Source organism: Piliocolobus tephrosceles, chromosome 12 (genome assembly GCF_002776525.5).
Source record: "Piliocolobus tephrosceles isolate RC106 chromosome 12, ASM277652v3, whole genome shotgun sequence".
In the NCBI taxonomy this organism is placed as follows: domain Eukaryota; kingdom Metazoa; phylum Chordata; class Mammalia; order Primates; family Cercopithecidae; genus Piliocolobus; species Piliocolobus tephrosceles.
Window position 1 is genome coordinate 117,504,428 of NC_045445.1, and position 18,302 is coordinate 117,522,729.

At 40.8% G+C, this 18,302-nt stretch overlaps 1 protein-coding gene and 1 pseudogene across 2 annotated transcripts in view; one reads left to right on the forward strand and one right to left on the reverse strand.

The window, feature by feature from the left end:
- Nucleotides 1–1,667: 1,667 nt before the first annotated feature.
- On the reverse strand, nucleotides 1,668–2,322 carry LOC111536589 (annotated as a pseudogene).
- A 2,433-nt stretch (nucleotides 2,323–4,755) lies between these two features.
- Nucleotides 4,756–18,302, forward strand: part of C12HXorf21 (chromosome 12 CXorf21 homolog) — a 111,058-nt gene continuing 97,511 nt past the window's right edge. For both annotated transcript variants that reach the window (XM_023202952.1, XM_023202951.1), the window contains exon 1: nucleotides 4,756–4,964. The gene's annotated coding sequence lies outside the window, so the exon portion shown is untranslated. The remainder of the gene's footprint in view (nucleotides 4,965–18,302) is intronic.

An 18,302-nucleotide genomic window follows, 5' to 3' on the forward strand; every position in this document is an offset into this window, starting at 1 on the left:
TAACCTATGCAAGGATTTTTGGCGTTCTCCTGTATCATATGACTATGAACTTTTATCTGAAGGAAATGATAGTACGAAAATATAATAGCAAAGAAAAAGGCCGGGCGTGGTGGCTCACGCCTGTAATCCCAGCACTTTGGGAGGCCGAGGCGGGTGGATCACGAGGTCAGGAGATCGAGATGAGACCATCCTGGCTAACATGGTGAAACCCTGTCTCTACTAAAAATACAAAAAATTAGCCAGGCGTGGTGGTGTGCGCCTGTCGTCCCAGCTACTCCGAGACTGAGGCAGGAGAATGGCGTGAACCCGGGAGGCGGAGCTTGCAGTGAGCCGAGATCGTGCCACTGCACTCCAGCCTGGGCGACAAAGCGAAACTCCCTCTCAAAAAAAAAAAAAAAAAAAAAAGAATTCTAGAAGGAAACATATGTAACTTTGAACAGTTACCTTTGGAGAGAGGAATGTGGAGGAAGGAAAAGAGGAAAGCTTCCACTTAAAATTTTGTATCAATATGTACAGTATGGATTTTCTGCCCGGTAACATGTATTACTGATACTTAAAAATTGCCAACATAGGCCGGGCATGGTGGCTCAAGCCTGTAATCCCAGCACTTTGGGAGGCCGAGACGGGCGGATCACAAGGTCAGGAGATCGAGACCATCCTGGCTAACCTGGTGAAACCCCGTCTCTACTAAAAAATACAAAAAACTAGCCGGGCGAGGTGGCGGGCGCTTGTAGTCCCAGCTACTGGGGAGGCTGAGGCAGGAGAATGGCGTAAACTCGGGAGGCGGAGCTTGCAGTGAGCTGAGATCCGGCCACTGCACTCCAGCCTGGGTGACAGAGTGAGACTCCGTCTCAAAAAAAAAAGAAAAAAGAAAAAATTGCCGACATAGTTTATGTGGGCTGTGGAGTCATGGGCCAATTATTTGTTTTTGTTTTTTGTTTTCCCTTTGTTTCTGCATTCAACTTCAGAATTCTCTGTATATTTTCTTCTTTGTATTTCTTTGCTAAAAAGAATAAGTATTTTAACTTTTATATTGAGTTATATCCTTGTGAATTGACCTGGAAAATGTCTGTGGAATAGTAAGTGAAGAAAGCAAGTTGCAAAGTAAAATTTTTCATTAAAAACAACCTGGGGAAGAATGACTGTTATAACTTCAGATGAATTAGATTGATGAGGAAGAACACAAAACTGCATTTCCTTTATGCATAATGAGCAACTTATAAAAATCGAATGAAGCAAAAAAAATTAAAATACCACTAAGAGGTCATATAAGGCCTGTTTAGTTTCTTATAGCTGCTGTAACAAGTTACCACCAATTTAGTTGATTAACACAACACACATTTATTATCTTACAGATCTGAGGTCAGAAGTTCAAAATGGATCTCACTGGGCTAAAATCAAGGTGTTGGCAAGGCTGCATTCCTTTCTGGAAGCTCTAAGGGAGAGTTCGTTTTCTTGCCTCTTCCTCTTCAGAAGAGGTATCTGCATTCATTCTTTGGTTCAGGCCAATTTTCAAAGTCAATAATGACTAGTCTAGTGTTTTTCACACGATATCATTCTGACGCTCTCCTTCTTGCACTTTTGAGGACCCTTGTAATTACATTGGGCACACAAGGTAATGCAGGATAATTTTCCTTTTTTTTTTTTTTTTTCATCAAAAAACTGTATTTCCATTTGGTCCGAGGCTTGTTAGGGTAGTTAAGAAAGCTGCCTAGTGGCTGGAGGGAGAGGCTTAGGCAGAAGCCCTGTTATTTTGCAAGGGGCCCTTCAGAAGTCGCTGGGCTCAGAAGGCTCTTAGTCGTGCTTGAGAAGTGAGACTTTTGAAGAGATACTCGCCCAGCCCAGCCTCCCGGCCGGCCAGCCTGTAGAGGTTGGTCAGGTGGTCACCCATCTTCTTGATGAGCTTCACTTCCTCATCTAGGAAGTGACTCTCCAGGAAGTCACAGAGATGGGGGCCGTGCGGGCAGAACCCAGGGCATGAAGATCCAAAAGGGCCTGGTTTAGCTTTTTCTCCAGGGCCATGGCGGCTTTCATGGCGTTCGGGGTTTTACCCTACCCATCTTCAGCTGGCTTCTTGATGTCCTGGAAGAGAGCGTGGCTGCCACGCTGGTTTTGCATCTTCAGGAGACACTCGTAACCCCCACACTTCTCCTCGGCCAATTTACGGAAGAAGTGGCTCACGCCTTCCAGAGCCACATCATCACGGTCGAAATAGAAGCCCAGAGAGAGGTGGGTGTAGGAGGCCTGCAGGTACCGATTGATCAGGCTGTTGACGGCTGCCCCTACGTCAGTGGAATAATTCTGATGAATCTGGGAGCTCATGGTTGATCGGCAAGAAGGAGCTAACCACAAAAACGGTGCTGGCAGGTCCCAGAAGCAGGAGACGGCCGAGAAGATGGTCCCGGAGGTTGCAAGTGGAGAGGAAATAGGAGGGCGGTCAGAGGCTGGAAGAAAGAGTCCCCGGATCTGTTCCATCCAAACACTGTTGAAGCAAGAGACAGACCCGCAGGACCGCCGAACTGCAATTCAGGATAATTTTCCTATCATAAGGTCATCTGATTAGCAACCTTAACTCAACTTGCAGCCTTAATTCCCTGTTGCTATGGAAGGATACATACTCATGGATTCTAGGGATTCGAGCATGGACATTTTGGGGTTATCACTATTTTGCCTACCCCAGGACCTGAGAACAGTGACCACTTCTGGGACTATACAGGGATGTTCCCAATTCCAGAGGAGCTGGAATGCTAGTAATTTATCTGGAGAGGACAGACGTGGCTTCTTTATAATACCCCCTTGACAGTACTTCAGTTTACTGTAACCTGAAGGAAAACTTGCTATGTTAGTTTAGTACCTGAATTAAACCTGAGAAGCAATAAGATTCCTAACTGCTTAATTCCTTTACCTCTTTCCCTTCATTTTGAGGTGTTCGCTGCTCCTGCTTCTGCATCAGTGCATTTGCTCTTTTTTCCTTTTGTTTTGTTTGTTTGTTTTTAATTTTTTGAGACGGAGTTTTGCTCTGTCGCCCAGGCTGGAGTGCAGTGGTGCGTGATCTCGGCTCACCGCAACCTCTGCCTCCCAGGTTCAAGGGGATTCTCCTGCTTCAGCCTCCCGAGTAGCTGGGAATACAGGTGCCCACCACCATACCCGGCTAGTTTTTGTATTTCTAGTAGAGATGGGGTTTCACCATGTTGGCCAGACTGGTCTCGAGCTCCTGACCTCAGGTGATCCACCCCCCTTGGCAGCCCAAAGTGCTGACATTATAGGCATGAGCCACTACACCCAGCCCGTGGTTTTGCTCTTTTACAGAGTCCTTCATTCACTGATACAACTATAGCCTTTGCAGAAAGAGAGGGGTCTTCTTCTTATGCAGACCAAGTGCTCTGTTCTTGGCACACCTCCTGAGAAAGTTTTACCGTCTCCCAGATCCCCTGCTATAATACGTTTCTCCTCATCAACTACTCATTGACAAAAAGTTTGAGTTAGCAACACTTACTGTGTGCATGTCACACAGATACACATACACAGAATTGACACTGGCAGTTTATATGGAAAAAGAAACAAGAATACAACTTGGCTTATAATAGAAACTCTATGCAAAATTCAGTAGTAGAGTTAATTTGAGGATAATAGAAGAATTGCTTCTATAATTAAATAAAATCGTACTGTTCAGGAATATCAATTCTTTTCTAAGGTCTCAAATGCACATTTTCATGATCAATTATATATTTCTCTCCTAAACTTAATCTTCCCTCCTGATTTCATGGCATTTAGTAGTATCCAACCCAGAAAAAAAATGATCATCCAAAATGAAGATAATATGAATCAAAATGAAGGGGATTACTAATGAACAAGAGTGATCTAGAGAGTTGATATGTGTTATTAGGGAACTAAGCCCGAACTCAAGTGCAAATCTTCGAACTTCTAAGTCCAGAAATTTTACTCTTTAAGGTAGAGACAAAATTCTGGCTTGCTGTATCTTGGAGGAATGGACAAAACTTAAGGCTAAGGTGGCTGTTCACATAGGAGAATCCCTCGTTGTTGTCAAAGGACAGGGTTAGTCTCCTGTTTAGGAGGGCACTTCCTGTATTTGGTCTACTTGGCATTACGTAAAGGTATGGCCTCATAACAGGCTCTCAGCAAATATTTACTTGCTGCTTGACAAGTGTTTTTTCTTCAGTATAATATATTTTTTTAACCTGGTTTCGACCAAGGTGACAACCTCCACAATGGTTGGTTCATGAGGAAATGGCATCAAAAGAATGAGTGCAGAGTGAGGAGGGTTTGGGGTTGGATTAGGAGTGGAAATTTTGCGTGGCTTTGGACATGTAAATATAGGGAAAGGCAGCTGAGAGACACACAATTATTGTGTCATTTTCAAGGCAATATAATGAGCTTCTTTCATCTGAATGGAGCTGCTTATGTAATGTGGGTGTGGGTGTTGAGTTGGGGGAATGAATAGGGAGCACGTTCATGCCTTTCTCCAAGCAGACCTATAAGAACATTCCTGTCACCCCCTACCTCTCTCTCTTCTCTTTTCATTCTACCCACTAAGAGGAAAGACAGGAAGCAGCCAAGTCCACTTCAAATCACACTAAGTAAAAAGCCAAGTATCCTTGTGTACTTAGCATGTTATTTAAATACGTTGCTGCTGATGGTGACAAACCCTGAAAAAGTTACGTAATCTGGTTGTGAAACGCACAACAAAGAAAGGCAATATCTTCACTGGCAATTGTCTATAAGTTGCACACTGTAGGGACCAAGGGAAAACATTCCCTTCACCCTCTGAAGGTTTGCTGAAAATCACAGACAAAAGGCAGATGCAAATTTATTTGATCATAATTTTCCATGAATGTGGGAGCATTCACAATGAAACCTCAAAGATACAGAAGAAACTGTCCATTTTCCCGCTGAGGTTCAACAAAGTACAGATAGCTTTGTAGAAATGTGTTTGGACAAAAAAGGTGAGGAAACCCGGTAAGGCCTGTCTGTCTAGATTCTTCTTGGCCTCTGAGCGTGCATTCCTTCCTTCTGGGTATGGGGCAGGTGCCTCTCTGGAGTGGGAGTGTCTCATGACAGTCAAACAAGGTAGATCAGGTAGTTTGTCTTTATGGCCAGTTTCTACACAGAAAGGCAGGGAGAAAGTTAGAGTAATAATTTTAGGTTTTATGGCTGGCTTTGGGAGAAAGGGTTTCTGACTTCTAATTCATTTTGGGGAAGAGGGATTCTAGTTTCTGTAGCTGGCCTTGGGGGAGAATGAGAAGCCAGCAATAGGAGGGCAGGAGAAAGTCAGAGATAACTGCTTCTGAGACCTTCATTTTGGGGTATCATTTTCTGAGACCCTACAACACCTATCTTTTCCTTTGCTCAGAGTTGAAAATCAACTTACCCATCAGCTTCAGAATTCACAAAAATGGGCACAGCAACTGAAAGACAGGTGTTATTATTCTTTTAAAATCCAAAGAAGGCCAATCCCAATGACTTTTATAAAGCTGTATTTCCTGAGTTAATGGAAAGAAAACTTTAGTATTAGACATTTAATGGTGTCATGCTTTATTTTCTCTTATCCAAATAAGGTTTATTTCATAGCTTATCTTTCTTGTCTGTGTCCTTATTTTTGGACGTTTTAAGTTTGTAGTACCTTTATCCTGACTACAGATCAAAACCAGTTAAATGCCCTTTAGCGAAGAAGAACATATTGAGAAATCACAAATCATTGCTGTGTTTACATTTCTATTATAAGAGTTAAATATTTGTTTTAAGTAAGGGATTATTGTTACTCTTAGTTGCTTCCTAATGAAGGTTGTTTAGCAAAGCCACTTCAAAGCTGTGAGAACATGAAAATTTTGTATCTTTCTCTCTTCATATTTTATAGCAGGAATCAAAGTTCAGTCAGTGCTCCAACTTGCAGAGACCTCCAACTTAGGTTAATAAAGAACTAGTCTTTTGTGTGGATTTTGTCTTTGTTGGGCAATATTTAAGGGACTTGTTAATAGTTCTTTGGAAATTAAAGAGTTAGTTGTGGAAGACCAATAGAAGGGCAGGGAAAACATTACTTGGGTGAAGTAGCCTGAAAACTTAGTTCTAAGGCCATAACTTATTAACTGAATGACCTTGGGCAAATCACCTTGCTGAATCAAATTATTGGAATTGCACTGGAATTGAGGAAAAGGTAGCTGAAAAACCCTAACATGGAACAATTAGTATATTGGTCTTGAGCAAGCACTCTGGAATCAGACTGCCTGGGTTCAAATTCCAGCTTGGTTGCCTGCTGTATTTGACCTAGAGCAAGTTACTCAACCTTTCCATGTGTAAATTCACTATCTATAAAATGTGGACGAAAATAGTACCTACCACATAGAGTTGTATGATGAGTAAATGAGCTGGTATATGTAGAGCACATAGGAAGTTCTATTACTTCCAAATGTGAGTTAGTATGCTTACAGTGGTCTTAATATTGAAATCGGTTAATGATCAGTTCACGTACAGAATAATTTGCCACATACGATGCTTGAATTTTTATGATCATCAAGAAGAAAAAGGCCTTACGGATGACAACCAAAACCATCTACACCCACAGAGCTCACTATTTACAATCATTAATGTGACTTTACTACTCCATCCTCCACTGTCTTTATTTTTAAAATTTTAAAATGTTTTAAAATTTTTATTTTTTAAAAAATTTTATTTGAATTTTGGTGGGTACATAGTAGGTATATATATATTTATGAGGCACATGAGATATTTTGTTACAGGCATGCAATGCATAATAATCACATCATGGAAAATGGGGTATCCATACCCTCAAGCATTTATCCTTTGTGTTACAATCCAATTAGACTCTTTTAGTGATTTTAAAATGTACAGTTAAATTATTATGACTATAGGCACCTTTTTGTGCTATCAAATACTAGGTTTTATTCACTCTTTCTATTTTCTGTGTACTCATTAACCATCGGTAACTTGCCCCCACCACCCACCACTATCCTCTCCAGCCTCTAGTAACCATCCTTCCATTCTCTATGTCCATAAATTTCATTGTTTTGACATTTAAATCCTACAAAGAAGTGAGAACCTGCAATGTTTATCTTTCTTTGCTGGGTTTATTTCACTTAGCAGAATGGCCTCCAGTTCTATCCATGTTGTTGCAAATGACAGGATCTCTTTCTTTTTTATTGCTGAATAGTACTCCATTGTGTATAAGTACCACACTTTCTTGATTCATTCCTCTGTTGATGGACACTTAGGTTGTTTCCAAATTCTGGCCATTGTGAACAGTGCTGCAAGAAACATGGGAATGCAGATATCTCTTCAATACTCCAATTTCCTTTCTTGTGAGTAAATACAGTATATCCAGTGGAATTGCTGGATCATATGGTAGCTCTACTTTTACTTTTTTGAGGAACCTGCAAACTGTTCTCCATAGTGATTGTACTAATTTATTCCCACCAACAGTGTACGAGGGTTCTCTTTTCTCCACATCCCCACCAGGATTTGCTATTGCCTATCCTTTGGATTAAGCCATTTAAAATGGGGTGAGATGATATCTCATTGTAGTTTTGATTTGCATTTCTCCAATGATCAAAGATGTTGAGCACCTTTTCATATGCCTGTCTGCCATTTGTATGTCTTTTTTTTTAAGAAATGTCTATTCAAATATTTTGCCCATTGTAAAATTGGATTATTAGATTTTTTCCAATAGAGTTGTTTGAGCTATTTGTATCTTCTGGTTATTAATCCCTTGTCACATGGGTAGTTTGCAAATATTTTCTCCCATTCTGTGGTTGTCTCTTCACTTTGTTGATTGTTTCCTTTGCTGCACAGAAGCTTTTTAACTTGATGTAATCCCATTTGTCCATTTTTGCTTGTGGGGTATTAAGAAATTTTGCTCTGTCACCTAGGCTGGAATGCAGTGGTGTGATCTCAGCTCACTGCAAACTCCACCTCCCAGGTTCAAGTGATTCTTGTGCTTCAGCCTCCCGAGTAGCTGGGATTACAAGTGCCCACCACCATGCCCAGCTATTATTATTATTATTATTATTATTATTATTTGTATTTGTAGTAGAGACAGGGTTTCACCATGTTGGCAAGGCTGGTCTTGAATTCCTGATCTCAGGTAATCTGCCCCCCTCAGCCTCCCAAAGTGCTGGGATTACAGGTGTGAACCATCACTCCCGGCCTTTCTTTCCAATTGGATGCCCTTTATTTCTTTCTTTTCTCTGATTGCTCTAGCTAGGACTTTCAGTACTCTGAAAGAGACTCTCCTAAGAGACTCTTGCCCAGGAAGATCATAATTGCAAATAACTGTTGCTCATTCTGGGAAATTTTTGAAAGACATATTTACTCTTCTATAGAAAGCATCAAACAATGATTTATACCCCAGACATTTTGAATTCCCTTTCCTAAAATCCTCACCTTGCCCTTTCTGCCAATCCTAAACTATTATTCTTACCCAATAATAAGACTCCTAATTGAAAGGCCTGCTTTAAGTCAGATTTCAAACTCTCATAAATATCTTGACTTTCCCCTCCCTGCCCAAGATTCTGTCAAGGTTTCTTTCTTTTACTTCAATAAGAATGAAGTCAACTTTGTATGATCAACAAGTCATCTTGATGATATTTATGGGAAGCCAGTCTTCCACATGGATTAATGGAATTAGCTCTGGAGTTTGACTTAGAAGAGTTTAAGTCATAGTTCTGCTACTTGGTCCACTAATTTTCAGATATCTCTTCTGTAAAATGTATGTATATGAAAAATATACATATATATAAAAGTGCCTAGTATAGTGTGTGATAAAGGATACTTAATAAATGTTTCTTACATTATCCTTACTTTTCTTTTTGGTTGCCTGCTGGAGAAGGGAAAGCTGGGGAAGTGAGTGTACTGTTAGTCTGTTTAAGCCATCATCTTTGGGTAAGTGCTCCTTGGCCACTAGTTAACTCACCTTATAAATACAGCCAGTGCTAATTGAAGACCCTGGGGGATGGGCATACTTCTCTCTGCCAGGGCCACCATAGTTTTCTGAAAGCAGTGCACCCAAGACCCAGAGCAAATAGTAACTTTTCATAACTGCAGAGAACTAGTAGCTAATCCTTATGGGCAGAGGGCTGAGGAGGACCAGCACTCAGCTACTTTCTATACATAAGAATCTTGTGTGTATGCAGGAGGTGTCCTATGTAGGCATTTCCTAGGACTTCCAAGGGTTTTCCCCATGAACATAATCTTGCTCACTGGCTCCTCTCTGCTTTCTTTCTCACTTCCTGTGCCAGTTATTGATTCATTGACGCTCAGGTCCATATTCACCCTTTTTGCCTGCTATGGGAAAATGGATCTGGGCCTTTTAAATATACTTCTTTTGCCAGCTGCACAATGTTCATCTTTGTCAGTAGAAGGTGCTAGAGAGACGTTGTAGGAGAAAAGTATTTCATTTCATGCTCTGGTATGCTTGCTCAGGCACTCTCCTGTAGGGCTCTGGGCTTCTCCAGTGTAGACAGTTTCTCCAGTCCCCAGTCCCCACAGTGCACAGCTGCCAGCAGCATGTAGTGTCCAGCAGCTTCACCTGGCCCCCATCTTGGGTGGTTTTGTAGTAGAGTGCCTCTCGTGAGAAACCTCCCTGCAAACATCTTCTTGGGAATCCTTGATGATGGATTTTTTTTTTTCTAGCAAGTTAACAGAAGGTGGGTTTCTAGCATTAAAGGATTAAATTTCAACAAATTGATTTTTAAAAATATAATTGACTTTTATTAGTAATTTATGAACTGGGCATCATCCAGTCTACAAAATAGACAGAAACTCCACTGGGCATAGCAGAGCAGTCAGTTTTTGTAAGATAACTTTGGCAGGAACAAGAAAGCAGCATAGTGAAAAAGGTGAATTGGTTAACAACAGGTTACTTTTCTTGTATGAGTTAAAGCAGAGGGGATTTTCTTATCCTGCAGGCTCAGGTTGCCTTGGCCCCTTTTGGTTGGTTGCTCTGAATCTCCTGTTTTTGTTTTAGAAAACTGGCCCGTTTGGGAATTTGGCTCTCATTTCTTTCCTGATTTCTTGGAAGGTCAAATCTTACAAGTAAAGAGCTTAGGTTTCAGTTTGGTTACATAGAACCTTAGCATGAGTGACTCCATTTTGGACTGGTCTATTGGGGTATAGTACATCAGCTCTGTCCAAATCAATTGCCTTCCATAAATTTTATTTAACACCAGCAAATTCTGCTGGTGAGGCACCACAACTTCTCTGTCAGTGAGTCATAACCATGACTTGCTGACGAGGTCTGGATCTCATCCCTGGGTGAGGTAATCTTCCTTGGGAACTCTATTTTGGGACCTGGTGTGTTTACTTCTGTATCTGCTATTCTTATATTCTGTAGTGTTCTCCTTACCTTTTACTAGGCAGTCTCTCATTTCTCCAATCCTCTGTTATAGTTAATAATTGTTTTTTGTTGTTGTTGTTTTGCTTTGTTTTGTCTTGTTTTGTTTTTTTGAGATGGAGTCTCACTCTGTCACTCAGGTTGGAGTGCGGTGGTGCAATCTCGGTTCACTGCAACCTCTGCCTCCCAGGTTCATGTGATTCTCGTGCCTCAGTCTCCCAAGAAGCTGGGATTACAGGTGCCTGCCACCACCCCCAGCTACTCTTTTTTTTTGAGATGGAGTCTTGTATTTTGTATTTTTAGTAGAGACAGGGTTTCTCCATGTTGATCAGGCTGGTCTCAAACTCCTGATCTCAGGTGATCCACCCACCTCGGCCTCCCAAAGTGCTGGGATTACAGGTGTGAACCATCACGCCCAGCTACTCTTTATTTTTAGTAGAGACAGGGCTTCACCATGTTGGCCAGGCTGGTCTCGAACTTCTGACCTCAAGTGATCCGCCCACTTTGGCCTCCCAAAGTGGTGGGATAACAGGCATGAGCCACCGTGCCTGGCCAATAATTGTTTATAATAACATTTCTTTGTGTATTTTTCCCCTGATTGAACCCAAACTGATATGCTTCTCAAGCTATTTCTTTATCTTATCCTCTTTGATTTAATGTGGTATACCAGGCTGTTCTTGCATTGCTATAAACAAATACCTGAGACTGGGTAATTTATAACAAAAAGAGGTTTAATTTGCTCATGGTTCTGCAGGCTTTACAGGAAGCATGCTGCTGGCATCCGCTTGGTTTCTAGAGAGGCCTCAGGGAGCTTTTACTCATGTTGGAAGGTGAAGCAGGAGCAAACATTTCACAGAGCGAAAGCAGGAGCAAGAGAGAGAGAGAGCTGGGGCAAGTGCCATAGACTTCTAAATGACCAGATCCCCTGTAAACTCAGAGCAAGAGCTCATTTTATCACCAACGGGATGGCCCAAGCAATTCTTGAGGGATCTGCCCTAGGATCCAAACACCTCTCACTAGGCCCCACCTCCTACACTGAGGATTACATTTCAACAAGAGATTTGGGCCAGGATAAGCATCCAAACTATATCACTGGGAAAGGAGACAAGGCCCTGCCCTAAGTATTTGCCAAATCCCCCATTAGAGATAACTAAATCACAGTACTCATCAGTCTTTTCTGGAGCTTTGGAGATTTTGTAGCTTCAAGTACCCCTAATTTCAATGTTTTTTTCTCCTCCTTTCAGTCACCACTGCTCCAAGGCAGATAGTTTCAGAGCCTTGCAGTCTGTATTATGGAAAGAGCATCATAGGGAAGGGGGGCATAAAGAAGAGGGGCTCTAGTTGATCTTCTAGAGAATTTGAGAGCAAACACATCCTGCCTTCACAGAAATTAATTTTCTTAGAAAGCTTCCTCTACAAAAGGCAAAAGACCCAGTTATATAAGAAAAATCCATTGTTCCTTTTATTCCCTTTTATTTATTGGGAGCTAGAACCCTGTCTGAATTACGTTAAAAGAGCATTTTGGGCCGAGCAAGGTGGCTCATGCCTATAATCCCAGCACTTTGGGAGGCTGAGGCGGGTGGATCATGAGGTCAGGAGTTTGAGACCAGCCTGGCCAACATGGTGAAACTGTGTCTTTACTAAAAATACAAAAATTAGCTGGGTGTGGATGCGTGCGCCCCTAATCCCAACTACTTGGGAGGCTGAGACAGGAGAATATCTTGAACCCGGGAGGCGGAGGTTGCAGTGAGCCGAGATCGTGCCATTGCACGCCAACCTTTTTGAGACTTTGTTTCAAAAAAAAAGCATTTTGCCTTCTCTCAGCCATAATTTACATTACAAGGCATGATACATTATCTGGTAATGTCCGGTCACAATGATTGCAATCTCCTTCCTCATTGAGATGTGCTGTGTGTGTATTTCCCTGTTTTTTAAATTTAAATGAAACAATCTCAAACTTCAAAAAATAAGACAGGCTACTAACAAAATACATTTAGAAATAATTTATGAAATTGAGAATAAACAGCATTTATTTATAAAATTGCTTCCCCTTTCTGTACTAACTTTTTACTCGATTGAAGTTATTTTTACATTCTTTTAACCCACAAGGCAGCTGCTATTTGACCATGTCCCTCATTCTGTTTATTACTTATGAGTGTTAGTAATCCTCTCCTGCATCTTCCATTCCAAGGCAACCACTGATCTGTTTTCTGCTGCTATTGATTAGTAAGCATATTCTAGAGTTTTATGGAAATGGAATCATATAGCATGTACTCGTTTTTGTTTGACCTTTATCACACAAAAAAATTATTTTGAGGTCCATCCATGTTGTATGTGTCAGGCCCCTGAGCCCAGCTAAACCATCATATCCCCAGTAACCTGCACCTATACATCCAGATGGCCTGAAGGAACTGAAGATCCACAGAAGTGAAAATAGCTTAACGATGACATTCCACCATTGTGATTTGTTTCTGCCCCACCTTAACTGATCAATGTACTTTGTAATGTCCCCCACCCCACCCTTAAGAAGGTTCTTTATAATCTTCCCCACCCTTAAGAAGGTTCTTTGTAATTCTCCCCACCCTTGAGAATGTACTTTGTGAGATCCGCCCCCTGCCCCCAAAACATTGCTCTTAACTCCACCACCTATCCCAAAACCTATAAGAACTAATGATAATCCCACCACCCTTTGCTGACTCCTTTTTCGGACTCAGTCCGCCTGCACCCAGGTGAAATAAACAGCCTTGTTGCTCACACAAAGCCTATTTGGGGGTCTCTTCACATGGACGCGTAAAACAGTATGCACTGCTAATCCATTCCTTTTTCAGTTCAGCAAATGTATTTCTCAGTTCCGAGATTTGTTTTTATTTTAAATAATTTCAATCTCCTTGTTAAATTTCCCTGATAAGTTTCTGAATTGCTTTTCTCTGTTATCTTAGAGGTCACCCGAGTTTCCTTGAAGCTACTATTTTGAATTCTCCGTCAGAGAGGTCACATACCATCATCTTGTTAGGGTCAGTTACTGGTTCCTTGCTTTGTCCATTTGGAGAGGTCATGGTTCCCTGTTTGCTGTTGTTTCCAGTGTATGTCTTTGCATTGAAGGATGAGTTATTTATTCCAGTCTTCTCTGTCTGACTTTTTTTTTTTTTTTTAGTTAGATATATTTGCTTAGAGGTTGTTTACTGCTAGGTCACTGCCTCCTTTTAGCTCTAGGTGGTGCTTTAAGCTCAGGTTCACCTTTGCTCTAGTAAACAATCAGAGCACTGCCCAACGCAAATCGGGGAGGTCCTAAAGGGGATAGCCCAGCATTTTGGGAAGGCTGTCTAGTGGTTCATGCCCAGGGGATCTGTAGGATGAACCTCCTACAGCATGGTGATGCTGAGCAGCCACTCTGATTTGGCGTCTCCTGCTTATAAGTTTTCAGTTCTGGGGATGGTAGTCCTGCCTCCCCCCTTTGTCACTGCCTGTCCTCAGGATTATTTTTCTTTTTCTTTTCTTTTCTTTTTTTTTTTGAGACGGAGTCTGGCTCTGTCGCCCAGGCTGGAGTGCGGTGGCCGGATCTCAGCTCACTGCAAGCTCCGCCTCCCGGGTTTACGCCATTCTCCTGCCTCAGCCTCCCGAGTAGCTGGGACTACAGGCGCCCGCCATCTCGCCCGGCTAGTTTTTCTGTATTTTTTAGTAGAGACGGGGTTTCACCGTGTAGACCAGAATGGTCTCGATCTCCTGACCTCGTGATCCACCCGTCTCGGCCTCCCAAAGTGCTGGGATTACAGGCTTGAGCCACCTTTAGTAGAGACGGCGTTTCACCGTGTTAGCCAGGATGGTCTCGATCTCCTGACCTTGTGACCCGCCCGTCTCGGCCTCCCAAAGCGCTAGGATTACAGGCTTGAGCCACCGCGCCCGGCCAGGATTATTTTTCCCTTTAGGCGCTCGCGATTCTTCTGGTGGGTTAAGGCAGAAACATCCTGCCCGGGAACCCAAGATGGTGGGGAAGTTGATTGTGCACCTCAATCTTACTTTTTCCAGTGTAGAAACAGTGAGTTGGGGGAAAATTTTCTATGCACTTGGTGCCTGGCAGAATGGGGCAAGGGCACTGTGGATGTTGAAGTTTGATTCTCTTACCATCAGCTTAGAGTTTTTTACTTCTCTGTTGCCCTGGAAACAGTCTCATCTTCATATATAAGATCTAGGATGTTTCTGGTGATAATCCTGGCAATGTATATTTGTTTTTGGTTTTCTGTGGGGAGGAGAATGAAGTGAGTTTGCTTCTATATCATCATTTTGGAACAAGAAGTCCCAATCTTTTTTATGGTTTAGTAATATTCCATTGCATGATACATTACAATTTTTTTTTTTTTTGAGATGGGGGTCTCTTTGTGTTGCTCAGACTGGTCTCAAACTCCTGGGCTCAAGCTATCCTCCCACCTCAGTCTCCTGAGTAGCTGGGATTACAGGCACACACCACTATGCCTGGCTTACATAATTTTTATTCATTCACTTGTTGATGGATATTTTCAAAGTTTCTGGTTTTTGGCTACTGACAAGTAAAGCTGCTATGAACATTTGTATACAAATCTTGTGTATATATGCTTTGATTTCTCTTTCGTTGAGCAAATACTTAGGTATATGTTTAACTACTTAATAAACTGCACAATTGTTTTCTGAAGTGGTTGTACCATTTTACATTTCCACCAGAAATGCATAAGAGTTTCAGTTGTTCCACATTCTCACCAACACTTGGTATGATCAGTCATTTTAATTTTAGACATTCTAATAGATGTGTAGCAGTTGCTCATTGTGATTTTAATTTGCATTTACCTTTACTAATGATGTCAAATCATCTGTTAATGTGTTTATTTGACATCCATATGTCTTTGGTGAGGTGTCTATTCAAAATTTTTGCCCATTTTTAATGGAGTTGTTTCCTTTATATATTCTGGATATTAGTTCTTTAACAGATATACAATTTTCATACATATTATCCCAATCTGTGGTTTGTCTTTTTATTCTCTTAGTATTTTTTTGAGGAGTGAAAGCTCTTAATTTGGTCGAAGTCCAATTTTCATTTCTTCTATTATATGTATTGTATCGTGGTTTTGATGTTGTATCTAAGAAATCACTACCAAACCCAATGTAACAAAGATTTCCTCTTATTTTTTTCTAGAAGTTGTACAGTTATAGGCTTTACCTTTGGGTCTCTGATATATTTTTAGTTAATTTTGTATATACTGCAAAGCGTGAATTTAAGTTTACTTTTTCGAATATGGTTGAATATCCAACTGTTCCAGCACTTGTTGAATAGACTAGCTTTTCTCTGCTGAATTGCCATTTGTACCTTTGTAAAAAGCCAATTGACTATATTGATATGGATCTACTTATGGATTCCCTATTCTGATCAACTGACCTATTTTTCAATCCTTACACCAACACCAACTGCAACTTTATAGAGTAGCTTGCTCTTATCCTCAGTGTATATGTTCCAAGACCCCCAGTGGATGCCTGAAACCATGGATGGTACCAAACCTCATCTATACTATGTTTTTTCCTATGCATATAAAACTATGATAATGTTTAATTTATAAATTAGGCACAATAAGAGATTAATAACAATACTAATACAGTAGAATGATTATAACAATATACTGTAATAGCTGTGTGAATGTGTTCTCTCTCAAAATATCCCTTTTTAAAAGTTTTATTTTATTTTTAATTGACACCCAATAATTGTATTTGTGGGATACAATGTGATATTTTGATACATGTATATTCAGAATATCTTCTTGTACTGTATACATCCTTCTTCTTTGGCATATCTGAATTGCTGGCATCACTACTCTTGTACTTTAGGACCATTATTAAGTAAAATAAAGGTTACTTGAACACAAGTACTGCCATATCATGACAGTCAATCTGATAACTGAGATGAACACTAAATGACTAATAGGTGGGTAGTGTATACAGCGTGGATACACTGAAAAAGGAAATGATTCACATCCCTGGCAGGAAGGCACAAGGTTTTATCATGCTACTCATAATGATGTGCAATTTAAAACTTATGAATTCTTTATTTCTGAAATCTTCCATTTAATATTTTTGGACCATGGTTGACTGCAGGTAACTAAAACCACAGAAAGCAAAACCATGGATAAGGGGTCACTACTGAAGTCAAGTAATATAAGTCCTCCACCTTGTAGGAGTTGGAGGACCCCTACAAATCAAGTAATGTAAGTCTTTGAACTTGTTTCCTATTTTTCAAAGATATTTGAGGCATTCTAGGTTCTTTGCATTTCCACATTAATTTTAGAATCATCTTGTTAAGCTTTAAAGGCAATCATGCTGATATGTTATTTGGGTTTGCTTCAAATAGACATCTTCACAATATTGAGTCTTTCAATCAATGAACATGGTGTATTTCTCCATTTATTTAGGTCTTCTTTAATTTATCTCAGCAATGTTTTTCAGTTTTCGGTGTGTAGGTATCACATGCACTTTGTCAGGTTTATCTCTAAGTATTTTATATATATATATATACTTGAGATAAGGTCTCACTCTATTGCCCAGGCTGGAGTGCGGTGGTGTGATTATGGCTCACCACAGCCTTGACCACCTGGGCTCAGGTGATCCTCCCATCTCAGCCTTCCAAGTAGCTGGGACTACAGGTGCACACTGCCACACTAGGCTAATTTTTTTTGAATTAGTTTGTAGAGATGGGGTTTCGCCATGTTGCCCAGGCTGATCTCGAACTCCTGGGCTCAAGTGATCTGCCTGCCTTGGCCTCCCAAAATGCTGGGATTACAGACATGATAATATTTTATATTTTTGTTGTCACTGTAAAAGATATTATAATTTATAATTTAAATTTCCCGTTTTCATTGCTATTATATAGAAAACAATTTATTTTTCATTATTTATCTTGTATCCTACAACTTTGCTAAACTCACTTATTCTAGTATCTTTCTTGTAGATTTCACAGGACTTTCTGCATAGATAGGAATGTCATTTGTGAATAAAGACAGTTTTATTCTTCCCTTACAATATGAATGCCTTTCATTTTTGCCCTATTTCACTGGCTGCAGCTTCCAGTACAATTTTGAATAGAATTGGTGAGAGTGGATCCTTGCCTTGTTCCTGATCAGTCTTTCACCATTAAGTGTGAGGTTAACGGTAGATTTCTCATACATGCCTTTTATTAGGTTGAGGAGGTTCCCTTCTATTCCTAGTCTGTTGAGAGTTTTATTGATTAAGTTTTGAATGCTAAACCAATCTTGCATTCCTGGGATGAACCCCACTTGTTCATGATGTATTTTCCATTTAATATATATAATTGAATTCAATTGCCTGGGGCAATTATAGAGCTCACTTAGTTTGTTTCCTGTTTCTCAGCGATTATTGTTCATTGCCCAACGTCCAAAGTCTTGAAAACTGCTGTTTTACAGTTTTGTCCCTGTAAATTTGGTCCCCATTACTCCATCTTGACTAGAAGCAGAAGTTCAAATGTTGCATTATCAACGTGAACTCTGGAGAAACTGTGATTTTAAAAAACTGTCTTTTCTGAATCATAAGCCAAAATAATGTGTATGTTTCCACACTACATAGCGATAACAGAGACTCAGAAATGCAGCAAATAGAAATGGAAATCCAAGGCTCAAGAGGCATCCGTAAGTTTGAGAAAGTTTGCTATTTTATATAAACAGCAGGCCGGACGCGGTGGCTCAAGCCTGTAATCCCAGCACTTTGGGAGGCCGAGACGGGCGGATCACGAGGTCAGGAGATTGAGACCATCCTGGCTAACACGGTGAAACCCCGTCTCTACTAAAAAATACAAAAAAATAGCCGGGCGATGTGGCGGGCGCCTGTAGTCGCAGCTACTCGGGAGGCTGAGGCAGGAGAATGGCGTAAACCCGGGAGGCGGAGCTTGCAGTGAGCTGAGATCCGGCCA